Source organism: Corvus hawaiiensis, chromosome 16 (genome assembly GCF_020740725.1).
Source record: "Corvus hawaiiensis isolate bCorHaw1 chromosome 16, bCorHaw1.pri.cur, whole genome shotgun sequence".
In the NCBI taxonomy this organism is placed as follows: domain Eukaryota; kingdom Metazoa; phylum Chordata; class Aves; order Passeriformes; family Corvidae; genus Corvus; species Corvus hawaiiensis.
In genome coordinates this window covers 4,272,715-4,297,599 of record NC_063228.1, presented here as the reverse complement: position 1 = coordinate 4,297,599, position 24,885 = coordinate 4,272,715, and the positions used below count along the sequence as shown (strand labels likewise).

Below are 24,885 nucleotides of genomic sequence, written 5' to 3'. Positions count from 1 at the left end.
GTGGACAGGACAAGAAATAATCAGCTTAAATTACAGCAAGAGAAATCAGGTTAGACTTAGGGACAAAAAAAGGCTCATGGAGCAAGGCAGTGGTTACCTGGGAGGTGGAGGGGCTCTGTCACTACGAACACAAATGCTGCTTGGGGACACATTAGCAAACATCCTGGGGCAGGGCTGCACCCTCTCCATGCCTCTGTGGTGCCTTCAACACGGTGTCTGGAGCTCCTGGATTGTCCAAAGTGAGATCATCCTGCAGCAGTCGCTTCAGCTGGCTGGACAAATCCCAGACATTTTGGCTTGTGAGAAGATTCAAGATAGCAGAACTTGATCTTGGGGGCACAAGTCAACGTTTTGGGTTATTTTTCTTGCAGTAAATAAATGCTTCAAAATTGATTTTCCTTTTCCTCTCATCTCTTTCAGTCACTCGATTGTAACACAAACGAAACGGAGCATCCCAGCCACACCACACAGTCAAGATGAAATGACACCATCCAAATGAAACCTGTTTGATACTGTCCTTGCTGAAAACAACAATGAAACCAATCTCTCCCCTCCAGGCAATCGGGTGGGGCTGAATCACCAGTTCTGAGTGCAGACTTGCCTGGAGATGTTTTTCAGCCAGCTCAGAGGATTGTTGCTACAAGAGAGGCAAAAAGAAAACAAAAACAGGGCCCCTTCCAACCCAGCTGTGCCCACACCAGGCAGCAGCTGCTGTGCCCGTGGCCAGGATGGGGGATCCACCAAAGTGTGCAAGAGCAGCTCCATCCATGTCCACTCAGTAGCACCTCCACTGTGCTGCTGAGCGTGTACTTTGGGCTTCAGATTAAGAGATTCTGTGCCCTCCTGAGGAATTATTATTATCCCTGGGTTCCAAGAGCAATCCTTTCTTTTAAAAACCTGCCTTCTAATTCATTTTATATTTACCCATAGAATCTTGGCCGGGGTTTCTGAGAGTTGCGGGTTTTTGGAAAGGCCAAGTTTTAAATGGAGCTGACTCAGCAGAAGCTAACTTGATTGAAACAGTGCCTATTTGAGTTTTTTCCATTCCTGGGCAGGATTGGAAACAAAGCAGCAGAAAATGGACTCTTCCCAGCTTTGTTTTCTCCACAGGCTCTTGGCTGTGTGCAGCAAATGTTGTTGCTGACCCACAGGGCTGGGACTGAAGTGGAGGAGAACAGAAGAGAGCTGGAAGAATCCCTGCTGTATATCCCATATTCTGTTGATTTAAAGTTTAATACAGTTGAGATGAGAATCAAATGAAAAGAAGAAAAAGGAAGAAATAATGAAAAAAATTACAACCCTGTAAGCAATTAATTTTCAGCCTCACTGCCCAGCATCAGTCTCAAGGAGGGGACTGGGGATGCAACTAATACTTAGATTATTAAAATATCTCTCCAGTTTCCCCCAGGATGCTCTGGTACAGGCAAGCCCTGCCATGGGGAACATGGTGCCAGTTCTTTTCCACACTATAACGGGAGCAGGCTGGCACTTGGAATCATTTTAACACAGCCCATGGAGCCAAGCCTGCTTCTGCCTTCCTTTTCCCACGTTGTGAATCCTTGGTTGTGCCTGTGGCACAGTCTGACTTCTGGACACGATGGCAGCACCCCTTGCTTGTTCATGTTCATGGGGCAGTGCTGTCCCAAGCAGGTCTTTTTTGGGAGATGAGTGTCGCCTCCACAGCCTGGCCTTTTTCTCAGGTTCTCCTCCTCACTCAAGAGCTGGAGCTGGAAGAAGATGGATTATGGAGGACGGCCAAGCTGCCATGCCAATGTAGCACCAGGGACCGCATTTGGATCTTGTCACAGGTCCTTCAAGGAAAAATTCATTTTAGGCTCAAGAAAAACATAAAAGTGCTGAAAGTTGAGTTGACCATCTTCTCATACCTTGGAGAGTGCCTGCTTCTGATGTCGTCACTGTGATGAGGTGCCTGAGTGACAGCCAGGCTATGAAATATGGCCAAGAGTTTTTGAGCTGACAGCTCATTCCATGTACAAGCAAAGCCTGAAAGACAGTCCAGAGCTGCTTAGCAAGAGCAGGCTAATAGCTCAGCACACAGCAGAGACCTAATGAGAACACCAGTATCTCCTAACTCCAGCTTCATTCAGAAAGCCAAGAATATGGAAGCTGTCACTTGGTGTCCAATAGCCATAACGAATGTGCCAGTGGAGATGCCCAGAAAGAATAATACCATAAATTGGCAAGGTGGCAGCTGCATTCATCATCTCAAACAAGAGCTGGTCATCCATAAAATCCAGCAGGATCAAAGACCATTTCTTCAACTCCAATGGTATTTCCACCTTTAGAGTGTGGACAGAAACATGCCTGCTATTTGCCAGCAGCCCCAACAGATGTGTCACTTCTGCTGAGAGCCAATGCTGGATGGTGATCCAGGCTATAAAATGCTATTAATTTATTACAGCAAATGCTGAGAATCATCAGGGCATTCATAACTCCTCAACCCCAAGTCCTCTGGAGAAGGCAGCGAGCGTGTGCCCGGCACGTGTATCAGTAACGATGACCGATGGCCTGGTGAAGCTGTGTGCCCCACACCTGGGCTGGAGCTGGGAAGCAGCCTGCCCTGGGCAGTGATTTGGAGACACCTCCAGCACACGCTGAAATGTGGTGCCTGCTGAGCTTGTGCTGCAGGGACAACACACAGGACCCCACTGTCCCCTCCTCGGTGACAGCGTTGGTCTCCAACCCGCAACACGAGCATGAAGCTGCAAGGCAGCCTGCCAGCTGACACCCTTCCCCTGGGAGCTGGGAAGGAGAGTGAGAAACGTGCTGCAAGTCCCCAGTAACTCATGCCCCCCCTGGGCCGCCTGTCACCGCGATGGGGATCGCCACCACCGCGGCCATCCCGGGGGAGCGAGCGCGCTGTTATCTGCACCGCTGCTGCTGTGTTTGCCAGGCAGCGACTGGTGCAGGGAGGTAACTTCCCTCCAGGATCGCATCCTGCCTTCCCCTGGGCAAAGCGGTGGGACTCTGCTTTGATATCCTTGGCCAGGGGGAACTGCAGGGTGCAGTCGCTTGCTCCAGGGTGGCTCACAATGCTGGGAGAGGAGCAGAGTCCCTGGTGAGGATTTTCTGGAGTTTCTTCCCCTTTGCAGGGAATACGGGTGATTTAAAGCCCCTGGGCCACCAAGAGTTGTGTGGTGTTATCCATGTGACAGCTAATGAAGATCACTCAACCCATAAAGATTTTAAGTCAAGGGTTTGATGTTAATTATGGACCAAAACATTTAATAGCCCGTTTCACTTCCACAAGGCATTTTTTTAATTAAAAAATGATATATTGCACAAAAGGGGGCGAAAAAAAAGGAGAGAAATAATTGAAGATTGTTTTATTCCAGAACAACCTGAGGCAGGGAAGGCAGTAAAGAGAAAACGTGTTGAGGAGTGTGATGGCAGCACCACAAGCCATCACACTGGCGGAGGAAGCCAGGGAGGGAGCAGTGTCATCACACTCAGAGAAGATGCCCAGGGAAGGGGAGAACAGCCAGAGGCAGCTAGGTGGAAATCCAGGTCAATCTTTTGGCCATCACATTGGCCTACCCTTACCCGTGGAATCTTCAGTTTGTGCTGCTGAGGACTTGGTTTCAAATCCCTCTTTCTGACTCTCTATCCGCTGTCTCTCAAGAAAAACAGCTAAACCCCCAGGGTGGAAATTAGTCTGGAATAGGTCAGGGATGAAGAAAATCTGACATGCCTGGCTCTGACGTTACTCTGTTTTTCATTCAATATTTAAAGATGCATTTGAACAGGGGGTTGGCCTGAGACGCATTCAAATAGTCTGTGCAAAGGAAAAGTCTTCAGCAGAGCAAACCAACACTTCCCTTGCCTTGGGCAGTGCCCATCAGCTGCTGGTGCACAGGGCAAAGGGGCAGCAGGAGGGAGCAGCTCCAGGTGGGAGGCTGGTATTGGACTAACTCAAGGAAGGAGGAAGAGAAGAGGGATGGAAATGTGGCCCGTGGCTGACATGGGAAAGTTAGTGTGACTGCTTAAAACTGGAAGTAGCAGGAGTATGACACCCCAGTCCCTGGCCATGGATGGACTCAAGTCCTCCTGTGTCTGCAGCTCTGAGCCTTGCTGTTCTCTTCCCTCAACTCTACAAGGGGAATAATATTATTCCCTCCTCACAGGGTTTTGAGATGCTCAGTTACTATGGTGATGGGGCCATAAAAGTACCAAAGATAGCAAGAACAATAATAATATCAGACATGGTAGGAGCCAAATAATTGCATTTAGGGCACACACACAACACAAAAGGGAGAGCCACCTCCATTCACCACGGCTCTCAAACCCTGAAGACAAAACTTTTGTTGTACCAATGGGCTCTCAGCCTACTTAAAGGGCTAATTCCCAATTCCTGCAATATCCCCTCAATGCTAGGAGTGGTCACCAAAGGCTGCAGCTCCAGGACTGGTCCTACCTCTCCACAACTCCAGCCAGGGAGAGGGGAGAGCAGCGGGGCCGGGCAGCCTTTGCCAGTGGAGAAATCAAATGTTCCTCGCACCACTTGTGTAACACGAAGTCCCCACAGGTGTTTGGCCACTGCACTGTGTGACCAGCTGAGCATTCTTTGCCCAGAGTGGCAAGTGTGCCCAGCACAATGCCACTGACAGCTTGTTCCTTTGTCTGTGCTGAGCACAGAGCCTGCCTCATTATTTTTTTTTAATTTATGGGGTTTTAATTGAAAAAATTGTATAACATCTGTGGCTGCTTCATAACACCTGTGCGCGACAAGGCTGATTTCCAGCAGCGATTGTCACAGCGTTCTCATCTGGGCAATGCTGAGTCAGTGCTGTGTGGCCTCCTCTGAACTGCTCAGGCAAGAACGATCCTTGGAGAGCACGTAATTAACATGTGATGGAAAACAAGATTCCGAGGAAAAAAGGTGAAAGACATCCCTTTTAAAAGGGGAAAGCTTGGGATGAGCAGGTGATGAGTTTGCAATGGTTCACCTGAACAAATGCTGCTGACACTCAGATGGAGACCTGGGCTGCCAACCCAGCTCTGGTGTTGGGTAAGAGGAGGTGGCAGAGGGGATTTGGCCTTTCCATCAGCATTTTGGGCAGCGTTTGCACCCCAGTTCTTGCTGAGCATCCACCTTGTGGCTGCCCCCAGCTCTAGCCCAGGAGCTGCCTGCTCCCTGAGGGGGGCACGGGCAAGGCTTGTCCTCCTCTTACAGCAGCACTTTACAGCAGCGTGTGCCACAGCAGGGACTTACTGCTGCGGGATTTGCTGAGCCCGAGGGGGCTGCTGGCAGCGGGAATACAAACTGCTCTTCTGCCACTTACACAGCCACCGTGGGACCTGCCCTGCTCATCGCTGCTCTGACAAACATGTGCACATTTGCAGCATCCCAGATGTGGCTGGGAAATGCCACCACCTGTGCTGTGGCACGAGGCACGAGGAGCTGCTGCAGCCCTGGCCTTGCCAGCTGTGGACAGTGAACCCAGAAGGCAACAAACACCCCCAGATGGCTGAAAGCCCAGAATCCTTCTCCTTCATCATTAGGTCTGGAGGCCCAGCACCACCCAGGTAGTTTTTATCAGGAGTAAAAGGATCCTGAAGCTCACTGCTGGTGTTGCCACCCAAATCCTCATGGTTTTGACAGCCTTGAGTGCTCCCTACCGAAAGCTGCCTGCTTGCAGCATCTCCCAGGGCTTGCTGTGCAGGTGCTGGCTGTAACAGTCAGGCTGTTCAGGAAGCACAGAGCAGCCTGGGAAGCTTACAGGTGCCTCTCACATTTCTACATGCTCATGACAGAGCTGCTTGGTAGCACAAGTGAGCAAGGAGCAGCAGGGACACAGCTCCGGCTGTGCACAGGCTGAGGTTTCTTCCTTGCAGGAGCCTTCCTGTACAAAGCTGGAGGAGGTTTTATCCACTACTCACAGCTCTGGGAAGCTCAGGCTGCCCTGAAATCCCTCTTCCCACTGTGACTTGGTAAATAAATAAAACCCTGTTCCGTGCTGAGCTCGGTAATGGCAACAAGGCTGCCAGGGCTGCAGACAACCAGGGCCGGCAGGTAGAAAGCAGGGGCTGGCTGAGCGGTTTGGGCAGGGAATAAAGGAGCAGCAGTGCAAACATTTCCGTGCCCTTGCCCCTTGTCACTGCAGCTTGGCAACACCCCCGTGTAATATGGGCTTTTTGAGCAGATTCCCCCTTGCACATCCTCGGAGCAGCCCCCGCTGCTCTCCCCTTCAGCACAGCGTCAGCGTCACGCCCCCTCCTCCCTCACATGTTCGGGCTAAGAATTCCCCTCGTCTCTCAGAGCACATTAAAAAAATCAATGTAATCACACAGGAAACATTAGCTATGTTCAGAAAATGCAACTGAGAGGGATTGATCTGGAGGAGGGTGGCAGCAAGCCACCAAATTACCAAACACCAAATCAGTGAGGCTGGTCCGGACAGTGAAGCATCCTTAGTGGCATGTGGCTTGACCATCTCAGTCTCTGGTTTCTTTTATTGGCTCTTCCAGTTTGTGGTGTAAGGCAACCAGAGAAGTGAATAAATGTATATATATATATTATACATATATATATGTATATATATCTAGGTGCCCCTGGTATGGCTGCTAAAAGGATATGAGACAAGAGAAAGCAAATTGTCTCAACCTGGTAATCCCAAGGACATGGCTGATCCTGCTTGGGGTGAAACTTCATCCCTGCTGTGGAGGTGACCTCCACGCAGATGCTTCCTCAGTTGGTTGTTGAAGCTCTCCTGGGTACAGGGCTCCTACAACACCCCATTTACAGCCTGTACAGGCTCTCAGCCAACCTTGTCCTTAGGAAGTTTTTCCTGAGCATCTAACCCAAGACCTCTTGGCTGCAGTTTAAGCCTATTACAGCTTGTCCAACCCTTGACCAATTGATCAGCATCATTTTTATAACTGCTTTTTTTCTGCACTGATGAATGTTACACATCCTACCTCCAGTTGTCTCAGTCCCGGAGCACAAGCCAGCTCTCTCAGTCCATCTTCCCTGGGGCATGTTTTCAAAACTATGTGAACTCACTCAATTTGTCTGAATCTTTCTTAGAGTTATGATGCCAAAGCCTGGAGATATGTGTCTCCAGCTGATGCATCACTAGCACTAAATAGAGCCAAATAAATTACCTCTCTGCCTTCTATCTGAAGCTATTAATACATCTGTGGGCAACATGAGCCTTTGCTCTCCTTTTCTCAAGCACCAGGTTATTGTCTGATGCTCAGTTTGAGGGCTACTCCACTGCTTGAGCCACTCTCCTGCTGGCTTACCAGTCCTTCCTCATCTTGTATCTGCGATTTTGGTATCACTTTCCTAAGTGCAACACTTTGCACTTGACTTTATTGAATTTCAGTGTATTGATTTCAGGCCATTTCTCCAATTTATCAAGATCATTTTGCTCTGAGGAATCTGGCAGCAGCTTGTCTTATATCTGCTCTGTCGACAAACGGTCTTTAGACCTCAGGGCTATCAAGCCAGAGCTTTGCATTAGTCCTGAAAACAGTCAGAAAGAACCACATGGGAGGCATGGGGACAGTGGCAGGTGGAGGTGACAGCCTGCCTCACCCAGAAACACCCCCACGCTGCCATCTCAGCCAGGCAAGGAGCAGAAGCAAGAGGAGGAGACAGAAGGAGCGAGACAGAAATGCTAATGGGTCCCCATGGGTGAGAGCAGGGATACCTGCTGAGAGATGCTGGGACCCTGCTGCAGCCCTGGGGACAGCCCTGGAGCAGGAGGATGGAGGGGAGATGAGCACTGGGATTTAATGGTCCCTCTTTCAGGTCAGCGTGTGAAGAGCTGCCCTGTTCCCACCTGAGGGCTCGCCAGCAGACCAGGAGAAGCCCTGCAGCACCAGGCATTAATGGCATTATTTGGGGACAGCAAAACTGGAGTAAGATGGAGAAAGAAACCCACCCTGGTGCGCACAAACCAGGTCAGATGCTTTTATTGTTATTCCTATTATTGCTATTATTATTATTATTACTATTATTATTATTGTTACTATTATTACCCAGAGGTTGAGTTCTCCATTCTTTAAGGTAGAGAAACAGTCTTGGGAAGCTGCTGCTTGTCCTGGGGTGGAAGGAGCAGCTCCCAACCCTTCTGCTTGGGCACACTGCAGGAGCACGAGGCTTTGGACAAACATTATGGAACTACAACAGCATCCACCTTCCCACCACACTGTCCTCCCTCTGCTTCTCCCACCAGCTTGCCAACAGCCCCTTCCTCTGCCTCCTCTTCCTGCCCCTTAGGAGGGCTGAAGTTCGGTCAACAATTACCCACATGCTGGCAGGAATTTCCTAGAAAACTCTGCAAAAAAGTACCTCCTGCAGAGCTGCTTCCTGATAAGTCCCCATTCTCCTGTGGAGGGCAGGTGAAACAGCTGCTGGCACAGTGGGAAGGCTGGGAAAGCATCGGGAGAGAGCTGCCAACAACCCTGGGGAGGAGGCAAAGCAGAGGCGTAATGGAGGGACTGGAACAGCTTGGGAGAGGGCAGTGGAAATGGTTTCCTTGGGAAAAGGCTGGCAAGCCTCAACTGGAAAAAGGATAGCAAGGAAGAGATAGGAGAGCTCCTCTGAGTGCAGAGGTCATGAGGACAGAAGAGGAGCAAGGTTTGGGTGAAGCCCTGGCAGCCACAGGAGCTCACCTTGGCTCTTGCCATGGTAATGATGCAGACACAGACGTGTGATAAGCCCTACTCTGCACACACGTTAAAATCTAAGTAGCTTATGAATAAGTAATTATCCCTCATTTCCAGAGCCATAATCTATATTTAATTAAGAAAATAACTAAATGGTGGCAGTAAGAGGGGCAGTGTGGGGAAATGGAGAGAGGAACACTGTCAGATAAGCTGCAGTATGAAAGGGAACAAACAGCGGCCTCAGCATGGTGGAGGCAGCAGAGCCGTGGCCTCCAGCTTGGCTGCAAACCCAAGGTAACCTGGCCTTCAGAACACCTGTCTTCAGCAAAGTCTGCCTCAAGAGGCTTCTTGGCTCAACAGGTGAGCTGCAGTTGGCCACGAGGGACTCAGTCATTCACATGCAGGGGTGAAATTTCCTGCTGTTCAGTGATGCTGGATTGTGCACAGAGAGCAGGGCACCAAAGCAGCCCTCACGTCCTGTACGGGAGCATTCAACAGACACCTTCAACACTGCCACAACAAACTGTCTTACAACAGTGTCCAATGTCCCCTAATGTCTGGCACTGGCAAACCCAAGCAAGCCCTGCAGCTGAGTAGCACGCAGGGCTGGCGAGCTGTTAGCCTGGAAGGGGCCATGCCAGCCCAATGCTGGGCCAATGCCCAAAGCACGTAGAGGTGCTCATATAAGGTCTGCAGGAGCTTGTCAGCCCAGGCCAGAGCTCATGGCAGTGCTCTGCTGGATCCCTTAATGCACCCCTGGGACCACCATCCTTCTCAGTATCACCCCAGCACCCACAGGCATTGGCTACTTTTCAGGGGTCTCTGCCAACTTGGAGCCAGTGCCAGGCCAAGGCTGGAGCTTGGCTTTTCCCCCGGTCTCTGTGCTGCGAGCGCTGGGGATGGTGCTGATGTCAGCTTTGATCACTCCTGCTCTGGGCAAGAGAGATAAAGATGGACAGCAATGTGGCCGTAAGATAGTCCAAATACTCAGCACCTGTGTCCAGAGCTCTTCCAACCCCACCAAAAGCACATCCCAGCTACATCCCCAGACCTTTCCCTCCTGGCACCTGTCACCGGTTCCCCAAAGCATTGCCACAGCCTTGCTCTGTTAGCTATGTTTTACTTCTCATTCCACTCATGGGGTCTGCAGGTGACAGATACCCCTCTGCTTCCTTGGATTGTAGCAGTGGAAATGACAGCACGTTTTAAAGGCTGGGTTAAAGAGAAGAAAAAAATCTCAGTCCACATACTATGCATTATAAATAGACCGTCTGGTTTCTAAATTGAAAAACAACAATAATCACTGCTAAGAGCCTGCTGAACAAAACCAGCCTTATTACCACTGGGACAAATTCATATTTACTAAAAGAACACAAGTATTTTTTAAGCTACTCTTGAGCTCCTTATGTTGCTAATGTCCTGCTGCTTCCCCTCGCTGAGCTCCCTGGGAGTGGTAACAGAGAGCCACAGCAGGGACCCGTGGGCAGTGCAAAGTGGGGACAATCCTTTCAGCTGTGGGCAAGAGAGAGGAAGGTGATTTGAGGCAGTCTCAGCTATGCCAGGCTACAAAGAGAGATGCCATCAGGTTTTTTAGCTGCACTCTTTAACTGCTGTTTTATGGCAGGGAGACGGGAGGTCTGGAGAAACGTGGGCGGAGAAACCTGGTTACGCCTGGGTGGAGATGAGGCGCAGGCATGGGACAGGCTGTGTTTCAAGGGGCACAGCCATTCAGGCAAGCCTGTCTTTCTGTTCCTTTAAGGAACAGAGGAAAGCACAACTTTCAGAGGACATGGTGTGCACAGAGCCTACCAGCACACAGTGGGCAGCTGTCCCTGTGAAGGCACTGCTGAAAGGTGAAGGAATGGTCCAGGGCAGCTGGGTGGGCAGGTGTATGAGCTGCAGGGACTCCTTGGATTTGGATTAGCAAGGGCGATAACAGAGATAACTACCTCACTTTTCCATCACAGCTGTTACACTGCTGATAGCAAGGTCAGGAGGAGGGCAATGAATGCACTGAGGGAAGTGACGGGATGGGATCCCCAAAACTTCCTGTCCTCCACTCCTTGACCAGAACTAGTGACCGGGGCAGGGAGGTGGGTCTGCAGAAACTGTGCCATCGGGAACAGGGTGCATCTCAGTGGGATGAAGGGCACTGCTGCCAGGCATCCCTGATGGGATGTCCTGAGGGTGCAGAGCAGGCTGAGTTCTCATACAGCACAGACACAGGAAAGGAAAACTAAAGCAGCCCCATGCCAAGGTCCTGAGATCTTCCCTTCCTCTCTTCCCAGGCCATAGTACAGTGAGATCACTAGAAGCTGGCTGCTAAATCTGACCTGTGCTGTACGTTGGGAACAGCATGGTACCACAGAAATCATCAATGAGCTGCAAAGGTGGCTGCCAACCCAGAGCCAGGAGCATGGCTCGAGCAAGTGGAGGACTGGAACTGGTGGAGGCAACGCTCTTCCATCTGGGTTCTGGTCCCTGAATCAGAGGGCTGGACAGCATTAGCCATCACTGATCTGGAGCCAGCGTCTGAATGACTGCAGAAGAAACTGACCCTTGCTGGAGCCCTGCCTGGGCACTGTTTCAGGCACAGCTGCCAGCGGGCTCAGGCAGTTGGCCTGTCCTGTGTACTGATCAGCACAAGTGATGTGGGACTGACAGCGTTCCACAGCCCTGGCCACAGCAGCAGCTACCCTGAGCAGAGCTCTGGAGCAGCCATTCCCTGGGAGATGGGGCTAAGTGGGGCTCTCTGCTGGAGCCTGACTGTGGCCACTGGTGAGGAAGCACAGACTTGTAAGGCTGATCTACCAAGTGATGCCAACTGCTCCAAGTTGTCTTTCTGAGTGCAGAATGCAGGTTCAAATGTTACAGAGAAATAAGAAAGGTGTAGCCTTGGAGGTGGAGGAGAAAGGAAAGGAACAAAACCACTTTAATAATGAATATATTATGTAGACATGTCATGCCTCTTGCCTGCTGGCATGGCTTAATATCCATAAAGCAAAGAGGAAGGAACTGCTTTTAATGCTGGAGATGGATGCTGGTCCTCAGAAAATTGCTAAGGGGGCATTAATGAGGAGAGATATCTGGGAAAGGCTCCAGGTGCATTGGCTGCATGCACAGGAAATGCTGCAGTACTGCTGTGAGCTAAATATTATTCCTGTGTTGTGGACACATGTGGTCCATGAGGACAAAAGCTTGGGAACCATGGGTCCCCATGTGGAGGCATCAGCCAACCTTAGGAGGAAGGTGGATGATCCCTTGGTTCTCTGCTCCACAAGGCAGCTCCTTCCCTTCTCTTGCACCCCAGGACAGTTGGCCCCATCCTTTGATTGCTCAGCAGCTCCACACAGTCTAAGGGATGGGACAGTCTTGGTCTGTGGAAGCCAGGAGCCAAAACTGCGGTGGGACGTGCCATTACATCCATCCTGCCTCTGCTGGGCATGCTGTCACCAGAGACAGGAGTCAGGGACAGTGTCACCTCACAGCCACCACCACTGCCATGACACAGATAGCACCTCTTCCTGCTGTTCCGTGAAGCATTGGATCAAGTAGAAATAAAGATTGCCCTTTGGGGCTAGAAGGAGCCCTCCATTGTGAAAGAAGGAGCTCTGAGGTTACATGGAAAGGACAGAGGGCAGAGGCTCAAAGCATGGAGCATCTCTCTGCAGTGTTTCCCGAGCCCACCCTGAGGTGGCTGCTGGGTGTCTGGGCAGGAGGCACAAGCCCTAATGCATTGATCAGGGATGACCTCCTTGGGATGTTTCCCTTTCAGCAGCACAAGGCCCCTCCCAGGACTTCAGAGGGGTGTTAAACCCAGGGGAAATGGCACAGTGAGACCTTTCACATCCCCAGGAGGGTTCTGTGTGCTGGGGGCTGCTATTGGGAAAGGGGGGGGTCACTTCTGCTGTCACCACTTTTTCCTAAGGAGAGGGTATTGAGTGCCAGGATTTAGTTAATCACATTTTATGTGCATTTTAAAAACCCTTGAAATCTTCACTTTTTAAGAGCATCTGCTCCTCTCCCACCCGCCCTCTAATCTGTCAGGGGCTGCCTCTCATGTCTGCTCTCCCTCTGCCCTTCCCGGGACCACCTCCTTCCACTTGCACTGACCCACTTTAGGCGTCAGATTTGCAGCCCAGCAGCTCACCCGGGGGGGAGGGGAAGAGGCTGAATTCACAGAATAAATTTGCAGAGCCAGGGAGCCAGCCAGGGCCAGGTGAGCAGGAACAGGCTCTCCCGGAGAGAGAGAGACACCCACAGCCACACACACGTGGAGAGGCGAGAAACCTGCCAGGGAGAAGGCTGGGAGCAAAGGATGCTAAGAAAGCATAAGTTCACAGTATGAACGGATTAGAGGGGAAAAGGGGGAAGAAAAGGCAGGAAGGAGGTGAGTGAGGGGAAGGCAGGACAGAGAGGGGCACGGAGCAGTGGAAGGGAAGCTCACCAGGGGCAAAGCCCTGCACAGCACAGCTGCTACTTTCCAGGTTGCACTGCAAAGGAAAGGTGTGATGTGGGAGAAAGCCTGGTCCTAGCACAGGGGGAATCTGCCGCCCCAGAGGGGTAGGGCAGGATGGCGGGTAGGGAATTTGCTGGCTTGGTGGATCTTGAGGGCTGCCAGGACTGAGCTGTAGAGAGAGAAAGGAGGGATGGAGGAGGCTGAGTATTTGGAGATGCCTCAGCATTTCAGGGCTTATTTAACATGAACAGTCGGCTCCTTCAAGGTTCACCTCATGTGATGGAGCAGCCCTAGCTCCTGACAGCACAGCAGAAGCAGCTGCTGTCCCAGGGTCCCGGCAGAGGGATGGAAACCCCGAGCATGAGATCCAGAGAGCTGCTACAAGCAAATCCATGTGGCAACATCAGAAAGCCATGCTGGGGCCGAGCTCACAGGCAGACAAGCTTAGCCCTCAGAGAGCAGGGAATTGCTATCTGTCTGTGTCTCCCTCTGTTTTCCCTGATTTTATTGTGTTTTCCTTAATTGAATCACACACACACATGCACACAAAGCCCCAACTCGTGGTGTAAAGTCTGTAAGGAAATGAGCAGCAAATTAACGTTCCAGGAGGAGCGATGCTGAGCAAACACATGACACCCAGCACGAGCTGCGAGCAGGAGCGAGGCAGCAGGAGGAGACAACACAAACTGGCAGAGAGGGAAGAGGGAGCTGCAAAAAGGGTTTTCCAAGGGGAAATGGGGCCCAAAGAAAGCAGAACAAAGGAAGGAGGAAAACCTGGGAGGAAGAGGGAAAGGACAGCGTGGATGATGCTTGTAAGATGGTTCCTATAAGGTCACTGTGCCCAAACTGTCAGTGATCCCTGTGTGGAGCAGTTCAGAGCACAGGGAGAGAAAGCTCACACAGCTTGTGGCCAGGGGATGTCTGGGCTGAAGGGACATGGTTCAAAGTCCAAGGGGTCCTTCACTGCTCCAGGGCTCTCCTGCCCAAATATGAACAAAACGCTCCTCTGGACCCAGTATCCAAGTCCACCAGGGCCACTGTCACGACCATCTCAGCCTCTCTCCTCTGGCCCGGCAATCACACCCCTCCCTCAGCTCTGAGCTCAGCCAGGACCCCCACTCCCCTTCCTCTTGTACCATCTGGTGTACCTGCAGCTCCACACAAGATGCACATCCTCAGGAAAATACTGGATTCTGAGGAATGATGGACACATGGGGTGAGACCATCATATGCTGGGGCATCTGCTACAGCACTCCCCAGGCTCCTCATCCCCACAGAGCTGCACCCCAATGGCACCATCCAAACCCTGGATGAGCAGTGCAACCCTCAGCAGTCTGTGACCACAGTGCAGAGGGCAGGGACACAGAGGGGAAGGAACATCTCCCAGACAGAGGGGTGTCTGTGCAGTCAGGCAGCACTCTGGCCCCTCCTCACCTCCCAGCTCACCCCTGCTCATGAGGGGCTGGGAGGCAGCACAGCACTGATCAGCCACTCCATAAGATGAGGTGCTCTTCAGAACTGGAGAAGTGCAGGGTTAAAGGATGTTGATTATCCTGCCCAGGCTCGCTGTGACAGGCCTCACATGTGTTCAGTCACATCCAGATATGAAGCCACTCTGGAAACCAAGACATTTATTCAAAGGAGCAGCAGCACTGCACACACATCTGCCTGTGTAAAGGAGAACTTCAAAAGGGCTGAGAGTCAGAGAGCCCAGCAGTAACCTTTGGCTAATTAGCTGTCTTGATTTTCTTGCAGTTTATTTTTATACTTCTTGGGCTCTGAAATGCATTTACTGTAATGTCAGAAAGGCCATAGTAAATATAAAGCTTTCTAGCAATAAGTATATCCACCCCACTGAGCTTTTGGGACTGACAGCTCCAACTTGGCATGGGCCAGCTGGAGTGACAATGCTTTGCTGAGGTTTTTGTCTTGCACATGATTTACTGAGACCGTGCTGGTGGAAATGATAAAGGCACCTGGGGCAAAGCAGGTATGGGCATGGAGCACAATGAGCACAGAGCAGAGGGCACCTGTAACGGTGCTTTCCTGAGGTCAAATCACAAATGAGCAGAAAAGACAGAGGGGTGAGGAAGTCTGCAGGATGCAAAGCCATGAGCCAGATCAGCAAGGAGAGGTGAGGTCAAGAAAAGCAGGCAGCCAGAAAGCTGGGAGTGATGCTGAACCTGCAGAGAGAAGCAGGTGGGACCGATTCTAAGCATTAAGGATATCATCAATGGGAGCTGCACTGCTCAGAGAGCCTGTAGGAGCCACAGAGCCTTCCTGCTCCTGGGCAGAGGAGAAAGAAGCCTGCAGAGATGCTCTGGTTAGATCTCAGTCAAGAAGGGATTCTCAAGTCCCACTGGGCTGGAAGATGACAGTGCCTATTGAAGCAGGTCACTCTGCTCCCCACCCCAGCAGCGCTCCCCGTATCACTGCACGGTGCCACAGACACCCTGTGACCTTTGTCAGAGGGGCTGTGACTCTCACTGACACCCCAGGGCTTCCCTAACAAAGCCAACCTCTCCATTCCTGGCTGACACCCCCTCCATCCCAGCAGCTCCTGCACTCCACAGACTCTGCATGTCAGCGCTGCTGAATTCCACTTGGCCAAGGTGCTGGGGTTAAGGTGAGGGTGTGCACAGCCTGAGATGCTCCTGCTTCTCTCTGTAGGGACATGCAGCCCACTCTTGCAGGGCATCTGCCTCCTGCAGCCCTGGGGCTGGGCACAGAGATGGGACCGGGTTGAGCCGCGCTGTGAGGAAACACGAAGGGTAAGAAAACAGCTTCGTTATCTCCACGCTGTGATCTCCAGCACAAACCACTCAACATGTGGCTCTCCCTGGAACTGTGCACAGAGAAGATCAGTGGGAAGAACACAGAAAAGAGACCAATGCATTAATGATCAGAAATGAAGCAGCGCTCCTCTTCCCCCAGATCTAGCAAGGAGACTTCTGAGTCCCTGCAGATGGGTGGCAGGCACCCAGGACTTCAAACAGCCTCCCCCCCTCGGCTGCTGCTCCTCCTGCCTGGCTGGGTGTCAGTCTCAGGACTGCCCTGTGTACCAGCTGGGGGAACTCGCTGCCAATTAAAAACCAAGCTCTTCTATCCTTTGAACTGCAGAGAAACAAAATGCGTGAATTCAACCTTTGCCTTTTTTTTTCCCAAATGATGTCAGGAGTCGAGGAGACAGGACAGTGCTGAGTGCAGTTGCTGTTGAAAGCTGCTGGCTGTTTCAGTGTGGTTCTTGAACTCCACCAGTGCAGCTGTGCTGGAGTTGGTAACTGCAAATATTTAATTTTAAGGGTCAAATCATTATAGACTCTCTCAGGGAAGTTAATAGGAAGTTTACCTTTGACTCAGCTATGTAAAATCAACAAGAAATTCCCAGCTGATCATAGTGACACATGGTTCCATCTCCAATCCCAAGCATCCCTTCCTACAAGTCAAACTCGTATTTTCATTTTTAAACTCATCCTTACAATTAGAGCTTGTGCTGCCTGATCAGAACCAAAATGTCTCAGATGGCTGGGCTGGATTTTGGGACTGACTTCAGCCAGCACTCTAATCTGAGTCTCCTCACTTCTGCTGAGGTCCAAGTGTTTCAGGACTGAGCTCTCAGCTGGGATAATGCATCTGCAAGGCACAGCACAGCTCTGTTCAGGCCCTTGGTATGCAGTTGGTTGGGCCCTGGCTGCTCCTGAAAACCCCTTTGGCCTCACCCAGGCACTTTAAAAGCCCTTAGTACCAACAACCTGCACCTGGGTTGCTTTAAATGATGAATTCCATAGGGGCAGTTTCAAAGCATCTTAATTAGCATCAGGTTTGTGAGCAGAGCAAGGCACTGTGGTACCCACAGTCCTAAAACCCCACACAGGGTGATGGTGAGCAGCAAGCACTGAAGGTTTCAATGACAAGGAAGGAGTTATTTCATTGCTCCAAGTGGAAAAGAAGAGACATGCAGCACCAAACCCTCACCCCTATGAGCCCTTTTATTGCCCATTTAACTCGGACAGATCCCAGCCCTCTGGCATGGCCAGGGCATGGCGCAGAGATCTTTTAAAGGAGTTGGTACCATTCAGGGAGGGAAGGTCCTGAGCTCGTGGGTCATGCGTATATACCTGCATATACATTATTAATGCCCTCCACATGACAGCTGCTGGCTGCATCTACAGACTCTCTCCACTGATGCCTCTCTCTGAGTCATGGCTGCGTAAAGCTCCTTGACAGACCTGGAGGATGAGAGATGTGGTAAAATCCCAAACATGAGTATTGCATCAAAGGTTCTGTGGTTATCAGAGCACAAACAACATCTCCCTCACAATTTCAGGGGCAGGGTAGTGCTAGGGCTGTCTAACCATCCTCCCAGAGCACAGAGTCCATACTCAGGGGCACAGTGAGTCAGGGCCAGTCCGAGATGCTCCACGGGGGTGCAGTGCGGTGGTCTGTCCATGCTGCTGGCAGAGGAGCTGGGGAACTCAGTGAGCATCTGGTGGGTGGACTTGAGTGGGATTTCTCCTGCATGGAGAGCTCGGCAGTCCTCCACGCATGCCTGGCTGTGTCAGTCACTCTTGGTTTAGCTGACACACAGGAGAGAGCCTCATGTGAGACTTTCAGAGGATGCTGCACACTAATGGTGGGAGATTGCCCCACGTACCTTCAGGGGTGGGCAGAACCCGAGGCACTATGTAGTGCAAAATGAAGAGGGATGGCTGGGACAGTCTCCCCTCTCCCAAAGATCTTTCTTTTCTCATTACCATCTTTCTTATTCTCCCCAGGCCTTTCACCTGCTCTGAAGCTGCTGCTGCCTCAGCTACTCAAGATGAGTGAAGGACACGTGAGCATCCTGATGGACACAACAGCCACTTCCAGGTACCCTGCACTGCCACGGGCATTCATTTACAGACATTATTCCAACCAATCCTTGAGGCTGGGCAGGAGGTTTTCCACACATATCTTGCTGAAGCTCTGCTCTGGGGGATAGCTGTGGCACTGAGGAATCAGCACTGAGCTCCAAGGCAGGGGGACCTGCATGGGGAAAAGACCCCGTCCCACTCTGGGAACAGACAAGAAGTGAGACATCAGGGAGGATCACTACTTCTGTAGTGGGTTTATTAGCAGAGAACTCTGCTCCTTCCACCTCCATCTCTCTGCAGAGTCAGTGACTCCCCCACCATGTATTACATTTTATTCTATAAGTGCAAAGCAATTTCCATTGAGGGTAGGGACAGTGAAGCACAGAGAAAGAGGAGAATAATAACTCATCTTTCTTTAATCCCTACCATCCCAAAGGATCCTGGTGCCGTTTGCTTTACTTTCTATATGTATGCACAGTTAATTAGCATTACCACAGAACTGCAGGTATTCTCAGACTTAGTAGAGGGAATATATTGTAATAGAAGGGTAAGCAAATTGTTTCTGCTGTTTCCATTACAGCCAACTTTGATTATCCAGGGTAATGGGATAACAGGGACAAAGCAAAAACATAGATAACATGAGACCGATGCAAATTAAGCTGGTGGGGGAAAAAAAGTGATGCTGAGAGTAATGCAGGAAAGAAAGGTCAGTGATACTGATTAAGGAGCATGGAGATCCCTGCGTTAGCACTGCCCTCAACTCACAGATCCATACACAGTGGTACCTGGGCACAGCAGTTATGGAGCAAATCTATAGGGCCTGTCACTGTGAGAGGGAAGCAGAGACATCCTCTGCACAGCAAAGCCAAGCTGCAGCAGAGGGAGGCAAATTGCATTAATGCCGAGCATTTCAAAGCCTCTCTGTGAGGGATTTGCCATTAAAAGGAATAAGATTTGGGCACTCAACCCACCTCCTCCCTACACGAGCAGGAAGAAGCCCAATTTAAAGGTCAGCATCTTAATGGTTTTCGCTGTGTATATACCAGGATAATTCCTCTCCAAACAGAAATCCAGCACCTCCTTGGTGAGCCACAGCCTCTGTTTGAAGGAGCACAAGAGCATCCATAGCTGAGAAGGTACAGGAGTACAGACAGCTACATCTTCTATGTTAAAACAGGAGGGAAGAGGCTCCAACTTCATCTCCTTGCAATACAGCCCAAGATGAGGAAAGGGAACAGCGCTGGAGTTCCTCTGTAGTCCCTCATCTAAGCAAAGATCGGATTCACTCCACTCTGTCAAAGGGGATGTTCAAATCCTTGGCACCAACATCGTGGAGGCAGCTCTGAAAAATCTCTGGTGGTGGGTGGATAAAAAGGGCACCAGTGGAGATGAGAAAGAAAGAAGAGAGGGAGGAATCTTAGAGGAAGAAGAATCTTCTTAATAGGTTTTATTGATTTAACCCAAAGAGAGAACAGTAGGGGGAAATATATGCCATTTAAATGTAAACCAGTAATAAAAATAATCATTAGAGTCATAATCTCAATCTGTTAGCATTTTATGTAGAAATGATCTTAGTGGGAAATATTTTCTGAGTAAACTACTTGCATTTACTTAGTATGAAGGAGACTCTTAAATATAACTCAATCATTATCATGGGCTTTTTTTCAGGGGTTGTTTTCAGTACTCAGTTCTTGCAAGTGCTTGATGATTTCACAGCCCTGGCAGAGCCTGACTTGGAGAAGCTGCTGGCCCACCCCAGTTGGGATCTCCTGTCCATATCCCTGTGGATGTTCCTGTTTCCATACTGGAAATACCTGTGGATTTCAATGGCAGCTAGAATCATCACTCTCCACCCACACGATGATGAGACTTTGTGAATGGCCAAGGAGGCTGCATCACTTGCTCAGATCTTTTGAGCTGTAACTGAGGAACAGTAACTTCAGAGCATGTCTCCAGGCCCTGCATATTCCAGAAGAAGCGAGAACCACCTGACCATCTCTTTTAGCTTTCTCTCTTGTAAAAGAAGAGGAAAATTAGGGATTTTCCCTTTGTGGAGGAGCTGCAGGGCTGGCAGTGAAGATTCAGGGCAGGGAGCCCTTTCCTGGTGCAGGAGGGGAGATTGGATGTGTCCACCCATATCTCAGAAGGAGCTTTTCCAGTCAGGGCCTTGTCCCCAAGATCAGTCCCCGTGGGGACACGGCGCTGCCCACGTGCAGCTGCTCCGGGGAGGTCACTGTCCCCATGACTCCCACGCCATGCACATCTCAGCCACAAAGAAAGGAATAAATACCCTCTTCTGCCTGGGGACACCTTTTAATCTTCTTGCTAGATTTTCATACCCTAGTCCGGACTCCCAGCTGGGCCAGGCGTGATCTCATTTAGCATTCCATGCACAGAGGCAGCTAAACCAAAGCTGCTGTTTTATCCCATGCACTGGTAGGGGATGGGGATGCTCTCACTGATGGCACTGGGGGTTTTCACCACCCTGCAGCAGCCATACCTTGCCCCAGAAGGGAGAACATCCCATGGAGGTAGGCAACTGGGCCAGCATCCCCAGTGCTGAGAAGCTCATCAGCCCCTTGCAGACCTGCTGGTGGCAGGACACTTGTGGGTAGCAGGTGCCAGAGCAGCAGTTCTCCAGGGGCCAGACAACTGCCAGGGTGCCATGCCAGCAGCTGCCACTGGCAGAAGCCACTGCAGCTCCTCGAGTGGGTCTGGCCCTGTGTCCACAGCCTGTGGAGCTGGTCTGGCCTTGTGTCCACAGCCTGGGGAGCTGGTCTGGCCCCAGACCTCGCCAGGTCTCCAAATTCACAGTGGCCCTCACGCTGTGTGGGTAATTCAGGCTTGCAAGGGGGTTATTAAAATCCATTCAAAGCTAATGTCAGCCAGTTCAGTGTTAATGTCAGTGGCTGAGAGGCACAGCAGGAGTGGGTGGAGAAGGACTTTGATTTCCCCACTCTAATTTCCAAGCGGGGTGGGCTTGGCAGGCAGTGACGGGGAACGGGGACGGTGGCGGGTGGGAGCATGCGGTGCCGCATGTCACACAGCAGACAGGTGGGACTCGCAGTTTAATCCCAGCAGCCAAACATTTCACTCCATGTTTTGCTTGACAGCATCTCTCCCTGACTGGCCATTTCAGAGGCATGTTATCTGCCAGGATCCCAGCAGGTGAGTCTGCCTGAGCAATCAGCTCTGCACAGAGGCTGGGAAGGGGCTGTTGGTGCTGCTCCACACGGGGCTCCATCAGGTATTTCAGGACTGGGCATCACACCCAGGCACTTCCCATCTGGTGCATTTGGAGGTTGAAACCACATGACCCAACTTCTGCACTGACCCACAGCCCCTCAAACCTGCCAGGGCTGAAAGCAGGGCTGGAGTTTGCTCACGTCGCTCGGGTGAGTCCAAACCATCCCCTGGGTTTTGAAAAAATCAGGGTAATTTCAGGATGTGGCTAGCATCATGCAGGCTAAGATAAGAGTAATCGGAGCTCCAGGCCATAAGCTGATTCCTTGCATATGACAGGAAGGAATTAGCCCTGTGTCTCCACCTGGCAGCATTTGTACACATGGGCACACACCTGGTGGGATCTGAGCCACGGGGACACGTGTGTCCCGATGCTTGCCAGGGACAGGGTGACAAGGATCCAGTGCAGAAGTCCCATGGGCAGAAGAAGGGGCATGGACAGCAGAGGAAATCTGCTCCAAGCATCGTTCACAGGCCAGGTATTGCCCCACCTCCTCGCACTGGCACAGCAGTGCTGGGAACCCCCAGGTCTCCTTCCCAAGAGGTCCTGCCCTGGTTCTCCCCCAGTTTCAGCATCTGTTTGCAGCGGGGATTCCTCCACGTTGGCTGAGAAATGCATTGCAGTCTCTTTAATAGCTCATCCTGGCTTTTCCTCGTATGTAAATACAAAGTGTAGAACAGTGGCCTCATTTCACACTATAGGAGTGCATCAGATGCAGATAAAGGTACTGAAGATGCCTTAAATGATCCAAATTTAACATTTGGTTATGTAGGCTGAATATTTCAGTGAGTTTTTAGGGTAGAAGGTGCTGTAAATGGAGCCTGACCTCCTAGACAGTGAATTTTACCCAGGGATTTAAATCAAGTCTGACCATTAAGCTTCATCCTTCTGACAAACAAAAATTAGTCTGGTTCATAAGCATCATTAGGTTCATAAGCAAGGGGGGCAGCTGCTGGAGGCAGACTGGTCACAAGCCACAAGATCAAAGAGTCGAACAACATCTCTGAAGGTCAGCAGGTCCTGCCTGATGATATGGCCACAATCCAGGTTATTTTGCTTTAGCTTGTCTGATGTGTGAAATGAGGGTAACGAACAGTTCTGGGGTCAAAGCCAGGGTTCAAAAGCAGTATTTGGTGCTGCTGTTTTCACCTAGAAAATAGCTGCTATTCAGAAATCAACGGTATTAGAGAAAAGTGAAACTCTAGTGGTTGCCAGCAATCGGCCAGATGGGTCAATGAGGTGGTTTAGGGTGGCAGGACCATCGAGGAGATGTGTGGCACTAGCAGACCCAAGTCCCATCCCGTGTCCCTGGGGAGAGGGGCCAGGGAGGTGGGAAGGAGCTGCACCTCCCTGCAGCCGGCATCCCATGCCACATGGCAGGTTACCAAGCAGCTGAGAGATGATTTCTTTTGCCAGTTTTCTAATTTATCTAATGAGCAAGAAAATAAATCAAGCTGACAGTCACCCAGGTGGTTTTGAGCCTCAGCTCCTCACAGTCCCCTTGTTCTCCCAGCCCATTTTATAACAGGGGTACAACCCGAGGACACAGCACTAACTCCTGCTATAATCTTTTCTTTACCAACATCACTTAGCAGATGGAGTCATTTAGATGTGCTCACGTTTAAATGAGTGGCTTGCCCTGAAAGGGACAGAGCTGGGGCTGCTGGCAAGGTTTTCGGGATCGTTAGCCTAGAAAATGCTTAGCAGGGGAAGCAGTTGGCAGGCAGATTTCACGGACATGGCACCGCTGTCCTCTGCCAGCAAAATTACAAGGCTGAAATCCTGGAGCTGGATGGGGCCAAACCGTTCACAGCAAACAATTTAATTGATGAATGAAGTGAATTGCCCAGGAGACGGGTTTTAGTCATCTGCTCACCACATGAAGCTGCTTGGAGAAGGGTTTGCACAGTCGAGTGTCGCCTGGGATGGGCTGGCTGGGGCTCCCCGTGGTGGGAACCTTCACCAGAGCCCCCTGGGCGCCTCCTCCCTGGCTGAGCAGCCCAGTGCTGCGAGCCTGGCTACCTCCAGGCTTGCCAATCCAAGGTGCTTACAGATGCTACTGCTCCTAAGCCTTCGTGGCTGGACCAGTGCTGGGACCACTCAGATCTCAGCACTCGGTGCTGGAAACAGAGCCAGCACAATGTAAGGAGGAACAGCACCAATCTAAACAGCAAAAGCTACTTTTCAGCTCCTGCAAGAAATTCCATAGCAGTCTCAGAGGTCTCTCCTCTCCAGCTCCCTGACCTCCTACACCAGGTTACCTCCATAAGCTCCTTTCATTTGGTCTAATAAAGTAAATTAGTTCTTGAGCTCTTCCAAGGAGAATAGGCATAAAAACGTACATTGAGATGAATGCTTACAACCCTTGAAAATACCTCTTGCTTGTGAAAAGGCTCCTGAAGAATGAATAGAAGGGACAATGATTACCAAAAAAGGAGGAAATATTGTTCATGCTGCCCGGGCAGCATTTGACCCAGCCCTTGCAAAGGCTGGAGAGAAAAAGGAGGAAGAAGGCAGGGAGCTGAGACACTAATGGCAATCATTGCTCTGTTGGGAGCAATATCTCACAGTGTCCATGGAGATCAATTGCAAATTATTCAGCCTAATAGTTCTCAAAACAAACTCTTATTCTGCTCCTTTGTGGCAGGCATGAAGCTTTCTCTGCAAAGGCCCATTTTACATCTTAGGTAACTCAGTGCTGGATGGTGTAACGCTCCATTGTGAAATCCCTGCAGGAGCCTTTGATGCCGGCATCTTCCAGACGAGACGCAGAGCTTATCAGCTCAAATAACAGAACTGTCTTTTATCCTTTGTGTCCCAAGCCTGCTGTTTTGGCACTTATATTTGTAATTCATTGCCTGGCTCTGGGTCTGGATTCATCTGGACAGGCAAACTGTCTATCTGTCTGCATTGCTGAGTTATTTGTGTCTGCCCCGAGGGACCTGAGCACCTAAGCTCTGCTTATTTTCATTGATGTTTAGGTTTCCTAATTGGTTAAAAGTCATTTTGGAAAGGTGGTCTTAAGGGCTGTAGGCTTGAAGATGCTTTCAAAATGACTACCCCCAGGCCAGGCTGTCCATCTTTCCCTGGGACTGCAACCCTAGTCTGGTCTGGTCTGGCTTCCAGAGATGCCCGTGCACCTCCAGCTCTGCTATCCCTCCATTCCAGATCAGTGCCAGCCCACGGACCTGCCCGCCTTTCACCAGCACTACATTTTCTTCAAAAAAGGACAAATGAGATGGAAGAAGAAAAGGTGAAAACATGATAATGGCTGTGGGAAAAGGCCGCCACTAAAGATTTGACAATGCTGGAAATAGAGGCTCAGAGAAAAGTTTTTCTCCAAAAATTATTCTTTTCAATCTCAACAGCACACTGAAGAGAAGTTTAAGCACACTTTTTAGCACCTTTTGTACTCAAATTCGAAATTCACCTGTCTAACCAAGCAATAACAGAAATAATCTTTTTTTATCCAGCTGCACATTTTGCTACAGAAATTTGTTTCCATTAAGCTTTTCCCTTTTGTCCTCTTAGAAAGCATATTTTAAATAATAACAGTGTAAAAAAAAAAATTACATACTACCCAAAAAACTCAACCCTGTCAACCGTGCACTTTTATACAAAAGTTATCTCCTTCTTTCAATGGATTGATGAAAACCCTTTTCATAATGTCAAGGTGGAGATGAGGAAGAGGG

General features: G+C 50.5%; 1 protein-coding gene across 4 annotated transcripts in view; it reads right to left on the bottom strand.

The window, feature by feature from the left end:
• ELFN1 (extracellular leucine rich repeat and fibronectin type III domain containing 1) overlaps positions 1 to 24,885 on the bottom strand; it is a 103,231-nt gene that overhangs the window by 19,940 nt on the left and 58,406 nt on the right. Inside the window, exon 4 of one of the 4 annotated variants that reach the window (XR_007207103.1) lies at positions 17,220 to 17,325. The exons of 2 other annotated variants lie outside the window; for them this stretch is intronic. The gene's annotated coding sequence lies outside the window, so the exon portion shown is untranslated. One more of the 4 variants, XR_007207104.1, reaches the window with a different exon arrangement.